This window comes from Gobius niger (assembly GCF_951799975.1).
Source record: "Gobius niger genome assembly, chromosome: 7".
Classification (NCBI taxonomy): domain Eukaryota; kingdom Metazoa; phylum Chordata; class Actinopteri; order Gobiiformes; family Gobiidae; genus Gobius; species Gobius niger.
Window position 1 is genome coordinate 4,142,668 of NC_136858.1, and position 8,696 is coordinate 4,151,363.

Here is an 8,696-nt window from a genome sequence, read left to right on the forward strand (position 1 = left end):
TTTGCAATAAAAGTTGGAAAACTGGGAATGTTGATGCAACAATTGATAAATACCAAGACGCCACAACCTTAACTTTGCGAAAGGAGTGAAACAGCGCCCCCAATTTAACGTCGGTGGCCAAAACGTGTACTGCATCCATATTTACAATTCAGAATGAATGGGAGAGAGTGGGTATTAAGCATACACTCGCAAAAGTAGGTCACCCTCTGGCCCCACTTTGGGCACCCCTGGTTTAAAGTTTCAATTCTGTGTTATATGTTTTATGTTGCACATCTGAGAAAAAATCCTAGTTTGTGAACCTGGTCTCAAACAATGGCAATAAAAACTCTTCTGATTCTGAATGTTTGTGAAATGATGCAGATGGACAAGTGTGAGTTTGCCCTTAGAGCAGATGGAGTGAAGGGAATGCAGCGAGTGTTGAAGTCAGTGCTGTCCCACTTTTTCCCAAAGCGACGACCTCAGGCTACCAGTGAAGGCACCAGCGCAAAGTTGTGTTTGTGCTGGATGTAAATGTAAATGACATGAGGCTCTTTCAGACTGTCAGTCAAAATGATTTTCGTCTCTTCATTTTATTAAGTCATATTTTAGTCGACAAAAATATCTGGATATTTTAGTCATTGTTTTAGTCTCACAAGCAACATTTAATTTAGTTTTAGTCCAATTTTAGTCTGTAAAAATATTACTTTGACTAAAATGATGATTATCTTTTATATTATATATTATATTTTAGTCTATGAAATCAACACTGCTTGGAGTAGCCTCATCATCACTGCCAGCTGCCAGATGCCTCAACAAAGATAAACAATTCCAGCCATGGGTGCATAGAAATGATGATCCTCCAAACTATCAGTCCTACCTCAGTGTTGTACGAACACTAGAATGTATGTCGCTAAATTGTAAGGCCCTTGGAGAACTTTATACAAATAGCCCTTGATGCCCTTGACAAAAAACCTGGTTGGTTCCCAGTGTCAGGACTAAACACGCTGAGGCTAAAGCTAAAATCTGGAACAGTCTTCATGAGGATGTGAGACAGGCCTCAACTTTGACAATGTTCAAATCCACACTGTAAATTCCGATTGAGGTGGCAACATGAAATAAAGTGTTATATTTACTAGGAGACCTGAAATTTTCAGCATTTACCCTCTATTCCATGTAAGAAGTACATTTTCAAAAGAAAATTGTGATTAATTGCTTTTCCGTTTTACAGCAACATGTTTCCGCTCCAATAACAGGGTTTTGCCAGTAATGACTAACTTTACCTGATGCCAGTAATGATTATTTGTCGTCCTGTTGTGCTCACGCTCAATCTAAAGTATCCATTATAGGATTCTGTCCCATTTACTAGGATTTGTCAGTTTTTAATAATATAGGCTTAACATTGGCTTGACTTGCTTTTCTCTTTACCCAGCACATGGTTTTAGAATATTCCATTAACCAGTTCTAAGCATAATAGTACAGGTTAAGGCCATATTTAAGTAACAAAAGTAATCAGTACTCGGAATTCCCAGTTGTCAGTACTAACATGTCTAGTAATCAGAACTTGCATCATAAGCAATGAATACTGTGAAAGCCGTCTTAATCATACTAGCGTTACTAGTAATCATGGCTTAACATTGGGCGTAATAATTATGCATCGGGTTTACAACTTATCCCAAGTAAGTGCAATGAGTTGGCATTTACAGTGCAGGCTGAAAACAGTTCTTTTTATACCTGGACAATGAGTGACCCAGCGGTCAACTCTTTTAATTTAACGAACAATGGAAAGATTTGAAAATTGTTTCTGTTCGTGTGAAAATCGTAGTTTTTGTTCATAACATAACAGAGAGATGAGATGACGTTTTAAAACCTTTTTAATGGCAAAAAGAAAAAATATATCGTCAAACAGTCAGATTTCAATATTATACTGGATACAATTAGATTCTACACATTGCAACATCTCCGATTTAAAAACTTGAACTTATTTACAATCATTCATGAAGCTAAAAATCTTTACAGGAAAAACACACATTTTAAAGGTTGTGATATATTAACGATGTTAAATGGTTAAAAACAATAATAGATCTTCTGTGACGTTAATTATAACAAAACAAACCAATTCCATTTGTAGATCATGTTAAAACTAAATATTGAACAATCTTAAAATGATTTCATTTTTAAAAGAGACAAACAGGCAACTTCAGAAATAAATCATTGAAAATGTTGGATGGTGAAATGTCTTGAAGCTCTGTGTCTGTTCATGTGTTTTTTTTGTGTGTTTTTGTCTGTGTCGTGTGTTTTCAGATTATATTTCAAGGGAAATATTTCTCTCCTGTGTGTTTTATTATGCTGTTTGAGGCGAGAGAGCTGTGTAAACGTCTTCCTACAGACGGGACAGCTGTGGGGTTTCTTCCCTCGTGTGTGTTCTTCTGTGTCGATCGAGATTACCTTTTTGGGTGAATGTTTTCTGACAGACTGAACAACGATACGGTTTCTCTCCTGTGTGTGTTCGTCTGTGGCTATATAAAACTTGCGTATAGGCAAATGTTTTACTACAGAGTGAACAACGATACGGTTTCTCTCCTGTGTGTGTTCTTCTGTGTTGATCGAGATTACCTTTTCGGGCAAATGTTTTCTGACAGACTGAACAACGATACGGTTTCTCTCCTGTGTGTGTTCTTCTGTGTTGATCGAGATTACCTTTTCGGGCAAATGTTTTCTGACAGACTGAACAACGATACGGTTTCTCTCCTGTGTGTGTTCTTCTGTGTTTATCGAGATTACCTTTTACGGCGAATGTTTTCTGACAGACTGAACAACAATACGGTTTCTCTCCTGTGTGTGTTCTTCTGTGTTGATCGAGAGTACCTTTTACGGCGAATGTTTTCTGACAGACTGAACAACGATACGGTTTCTCTCCTGTGTGTGTTCTAATGTGCATTTTTAAAGTCTGTTTTGTTTTAAATCTCGTGCTACACACATGACAGCGGTGCTTCTTCTTCTCTTCTCCTCCATCAGCTCCGGACGTCTCTCCGTTGTCGACTGGAGCACTCGTCTCAGGTGTAGGCTTGTTTTGGGCGGAGACTTTGCTGCTTCTGTCTCTGCTCTGGACCTGGTTGTGATTTTCTTCATCAGACTCTGTCTCCATCCGTGCGTCTGAGCGTCTGAATGGAGGTTCCCAGTCTTCTTCATCATCATCGTCAGTGTCAGACGAGTGCTCAGTGTGTCCCTCCGTCTCTGAGCGGAAATGTGGCTCTGAGCTGATGTTCCCGCGCTCAGTTTGTCTTTGTCGAAGCGGGGAGGGCTCTTCTCTCTTCATGCACACAGCACTGGACTCTGGGAAACACCTGAACAAGGATTTAAATATGAATAAACTGAACAATAATGTGACTTAGACGTGTTTGAAAGTGTGTGAGCCTACACTGGGAGCTCCTCTTCCTCCTGTTTGATCCTCTCTTCCTCTGGCTCCTCTTTAATCCTCGGGGTCTGTCTGATTTCATGGTTCAGGCCGGGACTGGTTGGGGGCGTTTGGACCCTCGCTCTGACCAGTACAACTCTCGGGTTCAATATCTTGTTCAGGATTCGCTTTTTCCTCGTGTTCTCCTCTTCGGAGCAACGTAGTTCCTCCTCCCACTCCGCCGTAGTCCTTTCAAACAGCGCTCGTATCTCTCCAGCCGCTATAGCCAGACGCTCGTTCACAAAAGCTCTGAACGTTTGGCCTTCACACATTTTTACAGATGCGCTTCAGCCTAAATAGAAACAACAGAGAAAACAATGAGGTTTCAGCTGATTTTTTACATGTTACTCTCCTGTCAAATCGAGCTAAAGCTGGGCCTAGACTTTCAAACTTTCACCCAATTAAAATATGGAAAGACAAGCAAATAACAAGTTTTTTATTTGTGTTATTTTTGTTAATTAGTTTAGTGTAGACTTATAAAGTGCCCAAATAAATGTTATGGTGCGTTCCAGGCGACTGGTAACTGGTATTTTTCCCACTTGAAAGTTACCAGTTACGACTTCAGTGCGTTCCAGGTGATTGAAGTCATATGTAAACAAAACTGCTAATGCTACAACAGTTAGCTCATATGATGCTAACGTTATATGAACGTTTCTTCAAACCAGATCTAATTACAAACATGCGACATAACGTTATGTTGAAAGCTGTGACCAAAAGTAACGTTCACATCACTGATGTAGTGGTTTTGTTACAGTTTTAACGCTAGCTGTACTGCTCCACTGGGGGCCGCCATTACTGTCTTCATCTCGTATACGAACTCGTAGCAGTCTACAGGTTTCCGAGTCTACAAGTTGTAATTACCAGTTCGAGCGGCTCCAAGGCATTTTTCCAAGTGGGAAGTGGTAAATTTACCAGTTACCAGTTGCCTGGAACGCACCATTACGTTCTCATATTTTCGCTGCCACAGAAAAAGTTACTCTCCTGTTGAGCTAACTGCCGATTAGCTGCTAGCTCCTGAGAGATTATAACTTCAGCTTCATCATGACTAACACCAACAATAAATGAAACTAATCCTTAAGAAGATAATAAACAACCTTGTAAAACATTACTAACATATATTACTCACATTTACTCACCTGTTCTGTGTCTGAAATGAATAAAATCAGTGGTTAGCTTCACAGCAGCAGACATTTTGAAAGGGGAGCTGTGTTGCCGCGGTAACGCACGTAACTGTTTTGCTGTGTTCATGACATGTCGATTAATTTCAAACGTTTGCCTGAATTTGGCAAGAAAATACTTTTTTGCAAAAATAAATAAACACCTCCACCTTTGCCATTGAGCGTCGTATTATTGGGCATAGATTCAAGCGACTCTGTGTAGAGCAACTGGACCGCATTTATTTTACTCAAAGCCATTTCACATACATACTTTACAGCACTTTGCTGCCCAAAGTGCTGTAAAGTATACACAAATAAAGATGCAAAAACAAATACAACATATACAACAATAAGTCAAAAGCCTTCGCAAACGAGTTAACAAAGCCTTACAAATGTCTAAAGACTAGGCTGCCCTAATATTTAAAGGAACAGACCACTGTTTTTACATACTGAGATATGATCCTACGAAGCTTAGGCGAGTTGATGCGTACCTGTCTGGTCTTTGTGCGTGCCCTCAGTCACGCAAAAAGATGTTGTTAGCATTGAGCCTCTCCCAGTGTATTCCTATAGTTCCAAACGGGGGTGAAGTTAGAAGCTACCACGCTCTTTCACGGGCACAAAGACCAGACAGGTACGGATCAACTTGTCTAAGCTCAGGTAAGAACATATCTCTAGAGCAACTAGGGTGGTACAGATATTTAAATATAATTTAAGACAATATCAAGAAAAAATGCAATAATGTTACATTTAATTTGGCAAACTTTAAACATATAAGGCCTTACTTGACGGTAGAGTCAGCAAAGGTTTATATGCACACTATGATATTTAGCCACATTAATTATTGTCACATGACTTGGTCCCATACGTCTTTAAAGAGCACTTTAAAGCCACTCAAGTTTCTGTTTAAGAAAACGCTTAAAACCTTAGACAAGAAGCCCTTGCATTATCATTACTGTAATATTGTGCGCAAATATAACATTTTAGATTTTGAGAGCTATCAGAAGTTCCTGGATGCTTGCCTTATTTTTAAAGTTCTAAATGGACTGGCTCCTCCACCCTTAACGGATTTTATATGTAGAAAAAACAATATTGGAGTCAGAACCAGAGCACTAACCAGGGGAGACTGCATTGTGCAAAGGCGCTGGACTAAATTCAGTCAGTTCACGGTGCCATCCATCAGAGGCACATCACTATGGAATACTTTGCCGGAGCACATACGAAACTGTGGGACCTTCCTAGCATTTAAAGGGGTCCTTAAAAATTGGTTGAAATCCAAACAGTCATGCTCCCATTAATGGACATATGCTTTTCCTTGGACTTTTTCTGTGTTATTGCTTGACTAATAATGTCTTTTATGTGTATTTGTTCTTTTCTACCTGCCTTAGGACAATGGATGCAATTTAGCTTTTGTGCTAGTTCCAGCATATTTATGTGGAAGCTGTGAATAATGCATAAATAAGCTGATGTCTCTGCACACATCGCTGTATTAGTCTCGTTGTACCAGTGTTCTTAAAGGGACTATAGGGAGTTTAAAAATGCTAAAATTAAGTTTTTTTCCTCCCCCTACATGTTCCAGCCATGTCCTAATGTGTAGAATGAGCTCAGACTTAATCACCACAGCTGCCTCTAAAATCCTGTCACTCAAAAAGTTGTTCATTCGGGTCCGAATTGCCGTCATGCACGAGCTTAATATAGAACCTGCAGTTACGCGTAAGACCTGAGGTGGCAGTAGTGAGTATAAGAATGGCAAACTTGCATCTAGTCTCTTTAAAATCTCCATTAGTTTATTATTGCTGCAAATCCCATGATACTTAGTGATATGACATAGCGATACAGACCACACAGACCCAGTAGGAGCCTTTTAAGAGAAAAGCTCTGAGTAAATTCCGAAGATACTAGTTAGTATTACTAAGTTACATTGCCTTACAGGCTTACTGTGTTGTTTGGATTCATTTAAGCAATTACTTATATAATTTTGCCAAAATACGTAAGGATGTAACGTAATGCAATATTGTAAAAGCGTTCCTGGGGTTTTTATGTAGAAACTGGGTTCTGCAAAAGACACTTGGTGAACAGTGTTCTCATGTAGCTTTGGACCTCATTTGTACCTCTTCAAATGTGACAATGCTGGTCTGGGTGTCATATTTTTACTACGTTGGTTATTGTTATATATTCAGAGTTTGACATTTGAATGTTTGGAAAAGCTCAATGTCCTCATCTTTTATATGTTGAGTTTATATTTCATAAATAAACATTTACTCGTATGACTCTATTTGTAAAACAAATGGTGTGATCTGAGAAATGAAACTGTTGTAAATGAAACTGTGAAAAACAAATACAGTTCCATTAAATCCAATCTTTTATTTGATCAAGAATACATATGACATAAAGATATTACGTAATTAACCCACAAAACTGTTTCTATGTCAAAGTCATTAAACTAATGAATGGGGCTGAATCTTTATTATATTATATCTATGTCCCTGACCCACTGTTTGGGAACCGCTGATTTAAAAGTAGCTGACACCTGCAGCTGACGGTTATTTCTGTCTGACCCAGGGGGGCCCAAACTTTTGGCTTTGAGGCCAAAATGAAAAAGCGTCTGTGGGTCGCGGGCCAAACACGGTGATGTTAGCGTGAAACACATAACTGCAAATACTAGTTACTTTATTTTCTTTTTAGGTATACATTTGCTTTCAATTCTATCTATGCAAAAACATGCTACAAAAAACTAGTTTTAGTAGAACAAAATCAATTATTGTAGCTATATAGTGCAAAATGTAAATGCCACCTGTACCTGCAGTACCAACAGTGACTTTACCTCATTCATTTCTTTAAGTCAAAGAAAATGCCATTTTAGACCAATTTGAAAGTGTCAGTTCAGCATAAATTCTTTTATAAGTCATATATGTCAACGACCTTTGCAATAAAATTTGGAAAAATGGGAAAGTTGATGCTACGACGCTCTATGACTGACAAATACCAAGACACCAGAACTGTGCTTCCTTAACTTTGCGAAAGGAGTGAAACAGCGCCCCCAATTAGTCGCTGGTGGCCAAAAAGTGTACTGCATCCATATTTGCCATTGAGAATGAATGGGAAAGAGTTAGCATTAACCAGATGTGGCGCAAATGTAGGTCACTCTCTGGCGGGCCAACATAATTGTTCCGGGCCCCACTTTGAGCACGCCTGGTCTGACCACTGAGAATTAGCCTGTGACGAGCCCAACTCGTTATACACAGAGCACATTCAGAGAACCAGAGTGACAGTAAGTAAAGGCTTTACTCTAGTCTATTCACCAAACTACTGTCCTGATTCAAAGGACAGAAGATAAAAAAGAAGATAATCAGGTATCGTGCCTTTAATGCGTGGATTTGTTCAATATGTGGCATTAAAGATGTTATATTTGGGCATTAAAGGCGCATTATGCAACTTTTGTGCGGGAAAAAAAAGTTAATATTTGTGCGTGTTTGACCTTGTGGTGACCCAGTGGCTGTATGAGTGGTCAGCATGGCGCCTTTACTTTCCATCACAGTGGTTTCTTGGACACTCCAGGATCAATTGCTTTGAAGGTTTTCATTACTGACCAGAAAACCTATCCTGCTGGTGGCAAACGTACACGAGTCTGAGGAAACGCTTTCTCCAAACTATGCAAAAAAACCTTCATGTTTCCAAATACTGTATATTTTTGCAGATGACAAATAAACAGACGTCATATGCTGCACAAGACACAACCAAAAAAGACTTTATTATATTATTTTACACATTTTGTTTACACTTCAAGTACACTTTCAAGTATCGGGCAAACAGAATCCCATCCTGAGCACGGAACTGTGACAGTGACTAAAGCTGACAGAGACAAAACCTTAGTGTTAAAATCAATATGTTTGTCTTTTATCCTTTATTACATATGTACAGGTAGTGTAGATGCTGTAGTAGCAGAGTTCATTTCTTTTGCCTCCATAGATCTACAATGTGAACCCAGTGTCTGTGTGTCTGGGTGTCTATTATAGCGCATTTTTACTGATCCGAAATGAGGAACAAAGAGTCTAAACCAGCACAGTGTTTTTGCTCCGTCTCACTTGTCGACAGCCACTACTTATGTA